This window comes from Mustela lutreola, chromosome 5 (assembly GCF_030435805.1).
Source record: "Mustela lutreola isolate mMusLut2 chromosome 5, mMusLut2.pri, whole genome shotgun sequence".
In the NCBI taxonomy this organism is placed as follows: domain Eukaryota; kingdom Metazoa; phylum Chordata; class Mammalia; order Carnivora; family Mustelidae; genus Mustela; species Mustela lutreola.
In genome coordinates this window covers 59,989,737-60,001,654 of record NC_081294.1, presented here as the reverse complement: position 1 = coordinate 60,001,654, position 11,918 = coordinate 59,989,737, and the positions used below count along the sequence as shown (strand labels likewise).

At 45.9% G+C, this 11,918-nt stretch overlaps 1 long non-coding RNA gene across 3 annotated transcripts; it reads left to right on the top strand.

The window, feature by feature from the left end:
* Positions 1–944: 944 nt before the first annotated feature.
* On the top strand, positions 945–8,223 carry LOC131831897 (uncharacterized). 3 transcript variants are annotated; one of them, XR_009353857.1, is made up of 4 exons: positions 945–1,554; positions 2,636–2,939; positions 7,016–7,115; positions 7,482–8,223. It is a non-coding gene; the product is annotated as an uncharacterized LOC131831897 (long non-coding RNA). The 3 variants fall into 3 exon arrangements; XR_009353858.1 differs by lacking the exon at positions 7,016–7,115 and having other exon boundaries at positions 2,639–2,939; XR_009353856.1 differs by lacking the exon at positions 7,016–7,115.
* Positions 8,224–11,918: the final 3,695 nt, after the last annotated feature.

Here is an 11,918-nt window from a genome sequence, read left to right as displayed (position 1 = left end):
CAAGCTGGGTGACCGCGGGCAATGAACTTGGCTTCTCTCAACCCCCTGTTTTCTCATCTGTAAAGTGGCTATCCTGATGTCTGCACACTCTTTAGGACCACTGGAAGAACCAGCTTGAATGCATCTTTACATAAAAATGTCATTCAGGTAGTTATTATTTTTTAAAGCCTTATAAATTCAGATCCTTCCTTCCCTTCCAGGCAGAAATGAAACTAACACTGTGGCCAAGTTCGAAATGACAGCCAAGTCCCCAAATGAAATAACAAATTTATTATTCAACCAAATCCACAGAAACAGCTTGTCTTATTCGATGGCAGTATCCTTTTCAACAGAAGGGGTGACAGAGTGGCCTTTGATGTTGGGTGGGGGGGGTACGTCCCAGAAAAAAAACAAGAGAGAGTCGCCTCCTGTCTTTGCTCAGCTGCGACCACCCCTTGCCCAAAGCAACACATATCCCCCATTTACTCAGTAATTCATGCATCTCTTGTCCTCGGGGAAACCAGGTCGGCAGGACCTCGTCCTAAGATGTGCTCCTGGGGTCTTATTCACAGGGCTTCCTCTGCTTCAAGGGGCCTTCCTCTGAGTAAAGCTATGTTGTTTGGTTTGTTTGCGGACGGAGGTAGGGGGCCTCTGGCTTGGATAGACAGGCTGGAAATGACCTTCTCTAGCTTGACTCTGCAGGTTTGTTTGCCAGAACACAGACATACAAGTGGCCGCTGACAATTGTGCTCCAACATCATATACGGGCATATTTTGCTCAGAAACATGCCCTGTTAGTTGTTGAAACCTCTTTGCATTCCCCGAAACAAATGACACTAGAGCGTATTTTCTTTTGGGGGGCAGTAAATAAAAGTCTTTTATGTTGACAATGATAATATTATATTCTACAATCTATTTGCATTTCTCTATTCTGTGGATTTTATTGCTTGGTATAAATCCCCAGGCTGAGGCACATTAAGCTTCACTGAGGGAGAACCGGTACGTTTTATCATAGGGCAGGACAGCTACCTGCACGACATGTCACCTGCAGGGACTGGCTTTTGCCCCGATGTGCAGGGAATATGTGTAGGGAGAGAGAAATGCATAGGTGTGCAGATTTTGGCATGTGTGCATGAAGCCTGGAAGAATTTTCCTTGGATCCACAATCAAAATGGATTTCCAAGCGGGAGCTGATCTGAGCACACATCTCTTATGTGGGCTGCCTATGGCCCCATTTCACCAGGCAGGTCCTCAACAAATGATCGGCGCCTGCTTCAGCTCTGGCCAGAGCTCTCTGGCCCATGTGGTGGGCAGAACCCTGACACGAGGACAGAGAAGCATCTCAGAGACTCGAGGAGGAATTGAGTGTCTCACCACCTTCCTGCAGGTCTTCTGAACATGTCTGAGCATAGGAGGCTCTTCCTTCAACAGGCAAGTCAGTAGCTGCTGCGATAAACACGACACAAGCTTGAGCTAGCGTGAATATCAGCCATCAGCTGTCCACGGAGTTCTGACCATGTGCCATGCACTGTGCTAAGCACCCTCTCATTTAATCCTTTCAACAATCCCTCTGAGGTAGGTGTGGCGGTTACACCCCCACTTTACAGATGGGGACCCTGGAGCCCAAAGTTCCACGGCTGGTAACTTGCAGAGTAGGAATTCATCCCCTGGGCCTTCTGGCTCTGGCTGTAGTTACTCATGGCAGAAGGGAATATGCTAAGGGTACCTTAAGAAACCATCGATGATGGTCCCCAAACCTCTCCACGGGCAGGGATAGAAATATGGAGGAGAAATGAATGAGTAGTGGTGTTTTGTTTTGTTTTGTTTTAAGATTTTATTTATTTATTTGTCAGAGAGAGAGAGAGAGCGAGCACATGCAGACAGAATGGCAGGAAGAGACAGAGAGAAGCAGGCTCCCTGCTGAGTAAGGAGCCAGATGTGGGACTCGATCCCAGGAACACTGGGATCATGACCTGAGCTGAAGGCAGCCGCTTAACCAACTGAGCCACCCAGGTGTCCCATGAGTAGTGGTTTTAATGGGATAATTATATAATCCCATTATGTTGTGGGATTATGTTGTTGGATTGCCTGACAGAAGTGAATTTCCATAATGTTTTTCTGCTTCAATCAAGGCTTTTTTTTTGTTTTTGTTTTTTCTTTTCTAGGGATGTTTTCCAGGTGTAGGAAATAGGAATTTATTGTGTAGCAACCCTGAAGAGACTTTGACTCTATTAGAAGGTTTGACTGTAACTTCATCCCAAATACCTTGGAAAAAATCAGGGAGTCTCTGCTGCAGCTCCACTTAGAAGATCCCCCCAAATGTGGTGATTTCGAGGTCACTAGTTAGGTTCAGCTAATGTGACTTCTAGATACTCAATCTTTAATGGAAAAGTTCTGTGTTTTGGATTACTGAAGTCATAAAGTGCTTATTTAGCTATGTTTCAAGCCCATTTATCTGTTGTTGAGTCTAAGGAAAATGTATTCCATCAGAAAGGGTAGATGGAAGAGGAGTAAGAAATGATTTTTTCTTTTCCCCCTGACTCATCTGAATGGTTGTTTTCAAGTTGAACTTTCAAGTGTGGCATTTGTGAGTGAAATCGCCCCTTTTATTTTCAAGGTAACTGAATCCTATTTTTCACTTTCCATTTCCTTCTAGAAGAATCCAGATGTTTTTAGAACTTAGCTTCTCAGCGAATGACGTGGCAAGGTGGACACTTCAGTATGGTAAAAGAGACTGGTGTGGCAAGGACATTCAAGATAGGGTCGGTCCGGCCTATCCTCTGCAGCTGAACCAACCCCACCAGCCTCAGACAGCATATTGATTTCGCTGTGTTTTCACTTGAAACACCAGAGGAATGTCCATACCTTGTCCTTGGGCCAGGCTTAGGGGGCAGGAGAGCTAGAAGTCTGGCCAGAGTCATGTCACCCTTGGAGGAACCGAGAGGCGATATTACTCAGAGGTAAAGCCTGGAACCGTCTGTGAAATTGGCTTAGATAGGTGTCTCCAAAAGTGTCAGACAAATGAGGGTTGAACTTAGGTGACATTGGAAGGGACTTTAAATATTGGGTCCCATAGTAACATATGATTATCTTTCCAACTGTCTCTCAGTCCTTTTGATCACATAAAGGACAGAGTCTCCGCTAGATGCTCAGTCTTTAACATTTTTCTCACCTCTGTTTTTCATATAAAGAAAAACCAGGCCTGAGTCTTGCGCCTTTAGGACACAACTGTTTGCAATTAATAACACTTTTATTTTTCACTGTTTCGTTTTTATTTATGATAAACTTTGATGGATGGCACTTTTAAAGGTAGGATATAAAGTTTTGTTTTAAGATGTGTGGGTGAAGATGTTTTTTACTGGTAAGTGAGTTATTCTGTGTGTGGGTGTGGCGAAACTCAGCGACATGGCCTAGGAGCCCTAATGTTTGGGACACACTGGTCTAGGTGGCCCAGTAGGAAGTTGAGGGAGGTTGGTGTCTGCTGAACTCACAGGTGTGATTTCCGATTGTCCCTCTACCCCTCAATGGCTGTGTGCTTAGCTTCCCTGAGCTTCAGTTTTTCCATCTGTAAAGTGGGTGTTATGAGCCTCTGGAGGAAAGCCACCTTCTTCTGTTTCCTACAACAGAGTGGGCCCTGTGGTTGGTATTCACAGAGACGCTGATCCCTGGGCCAAGCCTCTGGAGGGCCAGGTTAGTTGTGTTCTGTATCCTTATGGCCAGGGCTCTGAGTGTGTTGCTGGGTGGGAAAACGGTGAGATACAATTCCTGACCGCCACGGCTTGCTGAAGAAGTGTGCTCCTGAGGCCAGGAAACCAAGAAGGCACCATCTGGTCATCAGGGATCAGCAGCATGAAGGTCAAAGTTTTGTACACCGGCAGGCTTTCCCCTTCTCAGGCTGCAAATCTTTGGCAATCGGAGGCAGGCTCCGGATTAAGCTTAATTAAAATTCACTCTTAATTAGGGCCATTACTTAAAATCAACTCTATGTAATGAAGCTGTGTAATCATAATTAAGCCCCAGAAATGGAATTAGGAAGCACAGAATGTGAAAGCCAAACACAGATGGGTCCAGGGCCTATGAGGACAGAGACAGGACTTCTGGATTCAACAGAATTTTCCAAAATAGCTAAGGACCAATGGTTGCATTGACAAGAAATTTAGTGGCCACCAGGACTATGAACTAATTAGAAAGAGGATTTAGGATAAATGGGACCCAGAGAGGCAACTTGTGTGACGTTTTGGGCAAACGGATGGGGCAGCATCAAGCAGAGAGGACCAATGTATGGTGAGGAGGAAAAAGAGCACTTAGCAATCTTGTATTGAGAACTTACTATATATCCAACACTGTTCTGCCTTTTCTTCTTCTTTTTTTTTTTACTGTATGAATGAACTAAATCTATTGTCATGATCATCCTGTGAATAGGTATTATTGTTTCCTCCAACTTACAGATAAAGAATCTAAGGCTCAGAGAGGTTTAGTAACTTGCCCAAGGTCACACAGCAAGTAAGCGGCAAATACTAAGGGCTGCACAAATGGTAGTTATTATTATAAAGTACTATCTGCCTATCTGTTTGATCTGTTGGCCAGAGCTAGTAAGACCTACAGACAGCAGACAGCACACTCCCAGAAGCTATGCATAAGTGCCAACGGAGGACACTCACCCATGCTTGTCCCTAGATCCCAAGCCTAGACCTCTAATACTGCCGGGGAAGACCAGGCATTTAGGTTCAGAGAGGAAGGTATTATTGGGCGCTGATTCCAGAATTGTGGAGCTGGAGGCAGAAGAGAAAGCAAGAGAGAACTCCATTTGATACCTGTTTTTTGACTGAGCATTTCAGTCAAATCCCCTGGGAATTATGGTCAGGAGTGGTTAAAGGGATATCTAGGTCCCTGTAGCTTTTCCTCCTAAGCCCCCAGTTGTTCAGAGGGTGCTCATACCTTATCTATACATGCAAACTGTGTGCCTGACATTGACCTGGGCTCCACACGCACGTTATCTCATTTAGCTTTTACCCAAGCCCCACAAAGCAGGAATTACCACTCCCATTCTACAGATGGGGAAACTGAGACTCCGAGAAGCAAAGCTATTGGCTCACTGACCACTGTGAAGTACATTCTTTGATGCTTAAATTGTGTTTTTAGTTTATTCCTCCAGAACACCGTGTTGTCCCAGAGATCCCGTCTAAGCTAGGGTGCTTCCCAGACTCTTCCGGCTCCCAGTCGAGTCAGAGCAGCAGGAAGGACTTGTCAGATTCAGAGCCAAATGTGCCTCTGGTGCTGGAAATGCCCTCCAGTTCATGTTTCCCAAATAGCCTCAGACCCATGCAGTGAATTCTCTCTGTGGCATGCACTCCACAGTGCTCGCCTCCTGGGACAGGGAGGTCACTACCAACTGAGTTAAATCTTTCATTTCTGGAAGGTAGTGTAGAATGGAAATTTGGTCTAGGCCTAATGAGCATTAAGGCCTTCCAATTCCAGATTTTTGATATCTCTAAATGAGTTTTACACTGAGTCCATAGTGAAAGAGTTCATCTGTTAATTGTAAATGTTTTAATCACATTGCATTTTTTTTTCCACAAAGCTGTGTTAGACTTTCCCCATTTTTTTTTATACCCCAGAACCTAAATTGAAAAAAAACCAAAAAACAAAAAACACAGGGACCGCCTATGTGGCTCAGTCAGTTAAGTGTCTGCCCTCAGCTCAGGTCATGACCCTGGGGTGCTGGGATCCAGCCCCACTTTGGGATTCCCACTCAGTGGAGAGTCTGCTTCTTCCTCTCTCTCTGTCCCTCCCCCTGCTCGTGCTCTCTCTCTCTCTCAAACAAATACATAAAATCTTAAAAAAAAAAAAAAAAAAAAAAAGAACATAGGATGTGGCTGGTCCATTGTCCATGTCTAGGAGGCCCCAAGAATTATCAAGGACATTTCCTTTGGGCTCTGAACTGTATGTTTGCATGTTTGCACTCTGGGTGGGGGGTTAGGGAGCATTTGTTCCCGTAGTGCCTCTTGCTTATGCCCTGGCTGTCCTTCTTATGGGGGTGTGGGAACTAGAGGGAGGTCTTGCTCTGATAAGAAAAGTTTCAAGTATGCGGCCCAGTATCCACCTTACAGAGACAAGAATCCTACTGTTTTGAGGACGGTAAATGGTGGGGGGCAGAAAGGCTGATGGACAAATCAGGTTTCTCAGGATCCTAGAGACCCTTCTTTGCCAGGAATGGGACAGCATCCCTGTGCACCTGCCAGGCTGTCCCATCACACAACTCCAGGGGGTACCCTTTACATGGTATTCTATGCAAAGTCCTCCCTATGGGGCTGTGCCACCTGGAGGCCCAGATGCAAACCTCAGTCCCAAAGAGCACCCCCAAAGAGAGCTAATGCTACATTAGGGGGCTATACCCCATATTGCAAGGTGTTCACAGACACTGACTCGTGGGGAGGCCACCATCACTCTCGCAGCCGTGACCTCTTTGTCCTTTATCCTGAGACCATTTGCTTCTATTTACACTAAATAGCTGCAGTGCCATTTGCTGGTTCCTGTATTTTGGGCAAGCTCAGCTGGAGGCCCCCGCAGCCGGTCCGAGCAGGCAGCTGTCCTGCTGGTGGTCACGCGGAGGTCCCGTTCTTCCAACAAAGTTTAGCAAACATCTTATCTCCCACAAAACTGGTGACGTAATGTTTATGAAAGATCACTCTGTCCCCTTCCCCTGGACTGTGGGCTGCCAATGTGACCAAAGAAGGTGGACTCTCTTTGGCCACCATGCTTTCCCCATTTCCTCTCCTGCTCCTTCATTTGGGTGGAAAACTTCCCTGAGGTCCATCCTCACTGCAGGTGGGAGGACAGGACTCTCCATCGATCTTCACATTGGCCTGCGCATCTCCACTTTTCAAGGCACATTCACAGCTCCTTTATAGCAGGAATCAGAGGCAGAGAGAAGGCAGACATCTTGGCCAAAGTTATAAAGCAGGGTGGTGGCTGGGAGGGGGACCTACCTCCTGAAGTCCCTTCTGAACTGATTTGTGATCACCATTCATTTCAGATTCCTTATTTTTGAGATGGATGGGTAGACAAATGGATGGACGGACAGATGGATGGATGGATGGACGTATGGATGGACGGACGGACGGACGGATGGATGGGTGGAGGGGTGAGGAGCTAGCCATAAAGTTAGATAGGAGAAAGAGCACTGGACAAGGAATAGCAGGTGGAAAGTAGAGATGACTGTGTACGTGTAGGTAGTTCTTGAAGGATACATTAAAACAAAACAAAACAAAACAAAAACTATGGACAATAAATAGTTACCTCTGGGAAAGGAATGGGGAATCTGGGTGAGAGATTTTTTTTTTTAATCTTTAATGTTTTAATGTTTTAATTTTTTGTTTTTTTGTTTTGTTGTCCCTTGGTTTCCTCTGAAGTGTTGACATAATTTTCATGGGCATCTGTTAGTTTTAAAATTTTCCATTTCTACGCTTTCACCCTCTCCATTCCCATGTGTTTGTCCACAGGGGAGATCAGAAGCCAGCCCTCTAGGAGAGTCCCATCAGTCTTCTTAAGAGAACCCAGTGATTCATTTCCTGGTCAGAAACCTGCTCCTATAGATGAACCACGTCCATTGGCTCTGTCGGACTCGCTGTGGCTCAGGCGGAGGCTGAAGAGAACAGCAGCGGGTGGTGGGTGAAGCCCAGCCCTTGGAGTCTGAGAGCCTGTGTGGCCGCCCTGGTTACTTCTCCCCCAACTCAGGTCCCAGGGAGCCTGTTTGCAGAGGGAGAGCGGAGATGTTTGCTGCACAGGTGCTTTACAAATACAACGGATTGAAAACCACCTGCATCCCCATGGTCTGGAACTGGTTCATGATTTTCAGTTCAGCTGTAGAATGGAATTCTGTGCCGTCATTAAGAATAAAAGAAATCCTGTACTTTCTGCTTTTAGTGTTAGGTTACACAAACGAACAAACACCTCCGTCTTGGGCAGCCTGGTTTCGTGGCTTGCAGATGCCCCATGGCTGGTCTGCACATCAGCCTGGGCTGGGGGCTGCTCTGCTGCCATCGGGGGCCCCTCATGGTGGCGTGCAAAGAAGTCGAGTCAAAATACGCCCAGAGCACCTGGTTGGCTCAGTGGGTTAAAGCCTCTGCCTTCGGCTCAGGTCATGATCCCAGGGTCCTGGGATCGACCCCCACATCAGGCTCTCTGCTCGGCAGGGAGCCTGCTTCCCCCTCTCTCTCTGCCTGCCTCTCTGCCTACTTGTGATCTCCGTCTGTCAAATAAATAAATAAAATCTTAAAAAAAAAATACGCCCAGAATGTTAACAATAATCATCCCTTCGTTGTGATACTCTGAGTAACTTGTCTTATTTTTCGGTTTTAATCCCATTTTCAATGTGTGAATCTGATTCTTTTTGGAAAAAAATATTAAACATTTATAAAGAATCTCTCAAATAAGGAGTAACATAAAAAAAATCCCTGCACAGGAAGGAAGGAAGATGAGAGGATACATTTGGATGGCAGGACCATAGATGGCTTTGTTCTCCTTATCTTTATATTTTTCTGAATTTTCTGCATTTGATATGTTTACTTTTATAATAGAACATGCACATTTAAGATGACTTTTTTCTTAAATGGGTAGAGAAGGGAAGAGAAATTATGCTATTGAAAAGCCAGAGCCTCAGGCTCTCCAAAGCCTGTTCCTGTTAATTGGTTGCCATGTCTGAGTTCCTAAAATGTGCCTGTCGCTGGGCTGGGGGATACAGAGGTGAATGAGATGCAAATTGTGTAATCAAGAAAAATCACAGTCTAGTTGAGGAAGAAAGACCCTTTCTGATACAAGATGCAAGCTCTCATCCTAGCATTAGGCTATCAAAATAATAATCCTAATACTGGGGAGGAACTCCTCTCCCTTTATTAACCATGTCAGTTCTGAGCCTCAGTTTCCTCTTCTGTAAATGGAACCTGCCCCACAGCGTCCCTGTGGAGGTCAAATGAAGCCACACATACAGAGCTTAGCAAAGGTGTTTTTTAAATAGTCCATCCTCAACACAATGAAATCAAGACACACAGGGCCAGAGTACAAGGTGAGAGGAAGGTGATTTGGGGCAGACACGAGAGTGATGGATGTCCCTGCCACATGCCTTGTGGACAGGAGCATCTGGCTCTCAGATGTGTGCAGAGGAGATTGGGGGCAATAAGGCTACTGCACGGGTGGAGGGGACTCCTGGCTGATGGACTGGTAATGAGGGCAAGATATGGGTCTGATTTGTCCCTGGCAGTGGGTGTCCAGTGGAGCCGTATGGAGATGTGACTCTGTTATCCTTGGCATCATGTCTTCAGTCTGGGGAGAAGAAATCCTAAATTTATCATTAAATCAGATGACTATAGAAAAACAGATATCTATGTGCTGAGAAAATGGGTTCATTCATTCATTCATTCATTTATAAGAGTTCTTGTACCTCTGTTTATATTTCCTACTGCTTAAGTTTCTATGGTGGCTACACAGATTGTTAAGGCTCTAATCTCAAGAACCTTACAGCCAGAAGGAGAGGGAGGTGAGTCCTAACCCAAGGCTGTTAACCTATAAACTGAGCTGGTTATGTCATGGCCACACTGCCACTTACAATGCCCCAATGGATTTCTATTTCTCTCAGGAAAAGTACAAACTCTTATCCAGGCCAAAGCATCCCCATATGGTCTGACCTCCCGAGATCCATCTCTTACCATCTCCCTCCTTTTCCCTCATTGTTCTTCTTTCAGTGGTCCTCATCAGATTCCCTTCAACCACAGGCCCTTAACACATGCTGTTCACTCTACCACCATTATCTCCTCTGGTCCACTTATCCTTCTAAGTGCACACCAATGCTGCCTCCTCAGGGAAGGCTTTCCTGGTCTATCTGAATTGACTCTGTCCTTATCACACATTCTCATACTGACATCCTTCATAACTCTTACCCAGTCATGGTTATTTCACATTTATTTACATAACTTTATTAATAGCTGTTTTTTCTGCCAAACTGTAAGCTCCGTGAGAGAAAGGAGTGTGTCTTTTCAAAAAGTCAACTTTACTGAGACATAATTTTTGTACAATAAATACACCCATTTCACTTGTACATTTCAATAGAGTGTTGACAGATTTACTCAAAAATGTATAAACTGTGTAATCCTAGTCAAGATATAGAATATTTCTATCACCTCGGAAGTTCCTCTGTGCCTCATCCCAGTCTTTCTGTCCCTGACCCCAGACAACCACTGCTCTGCTTCCTGTCTCCACAGACTCACATTTTCTAGGGTTTCATATAAATGGAACCAGGCAGTAAGTGTTCTGCTGTGTCTGGGTTCTTTCTGTTCAATGTAATGTTTTAGAGAATCATCCTTGCTCTGTGTATCAGGAGTTCATTGCCTTTTCATTGCTGAGAACTCTTCTCCATTTAGTTCGTGGAAGTTACCTATCTCTTCAGGTAAGCCATCCCCTCTTTAAGGGCAGGGGCTGCCTTCTCTGACACCCCTGGGCCTTGGTGTGGGCCTAGGCACATAGAAAACCTTTAGAATAGGATAGTCCATCTTCCGTGACCCAGGGCACGTGAGTAACCCCTCTGTACCCACAGCAGTCACCCCCGACACTCAAAGTCTTCCCCTCTGTACCCACAGGCTGACCTTCTGGGCCCTGGGAGCCCACACATGTCTACCTCCCTTCAGAATCAGTCTAATGCTTCCCACAGCCATGGGGAGTCCTGAGTCAGGCACGGTGACTGCGGGGGCAAAGCTGGGTGATCATGGACTGACCCCACCAACACTGCGAACTTTGATTTCCTTAGCCGTTGGTCAGAACACTGCTGTCTACCTCCCAGGGTCTTTAAGTGGACACAGGTGTGTGAAAGTGCCATTTGAAGTGGAAAATATGATACTGTAAGAGTGAATTTAATCATTTACTTGAATTGACAATGGCCTGTGTTCCCTTGGGCATCTCTTCTCTCTCAGGATCTTCAGTTTCTTTTCCCATCAAATAAGAGGTTGAGCTAGAGTTCCCTAAGATGACCTCCATCTCGAACCTTCTTGGATCCTAAGGTGCTGGGACGCGAGAGAAAGGGCCTGATGGGCCAGAATTAGAAAAATCCGTGTGATTTATTTAGAGAAGAGCCGGCTTCTCTGAGAATTCTCTTCCTGAGTAAAGGCTTCAGCTCAACTTTTGAGAACAAAGCAATGTTTTCGCGTCAATACAGCTTACGTCTATAGCTCTTTCCAAGCCCATCATGGAGAATACGAGAGCTCCTTCCTTCCTGATGGGCTGGCTGGTGCTGTGACACATGTCTTTATTGGACCAGGATCTTTGATGAGGTTAGAAGTGTCCCCCCTTTAGAGCAGCATTCCGTTTTGCAAGCTGATAGTTTGGCTCAAAACACCTCTTCGTGGGCCCTGTCATTTAACAGAGGATTCCTGAGGGCCTACTACATGTTAGGACCTTTATAAGCATTGCTGTCTTGACTGCCCTATGCTGGGGAGACTACACCACAATTGAAGAGGGAGAAATGGCTCAATGAGGTCTGGCTTGCCATGCTCCCTCACCAAGTCAGTGACCAAGCTGGGGTTAGAACACTTGGTCCTGTCCACTGTGATAAGCCCTGCATTAAGCACAGGGGGTACAAAGATAGTAAAGTTAGTGGCCAAGGAGAGAAAGCAGTGGCTTAATATTGACTGAACTGAAATCCAACAACGTCAAGATCGTCAGTAACTCATTATCTAGTTCAACACCTCATTTTGCTGGCGAGCAGATGGGGGTCCAGAGAAGTGGTCTGACTGGCCTGGGGGGACACAGCCAGCTGGCTGCAAGCAAGAGCCATTATCCAGGCCTCCTGACTCCCAGATTCGGGCTTCCTGGCCATGGCATGCCTCAGGGCAGAATGGAGACTGCTGCCAGAAACAAGGACGTGGGGAGTCAGGAACAAGTCTCTTTCCCAA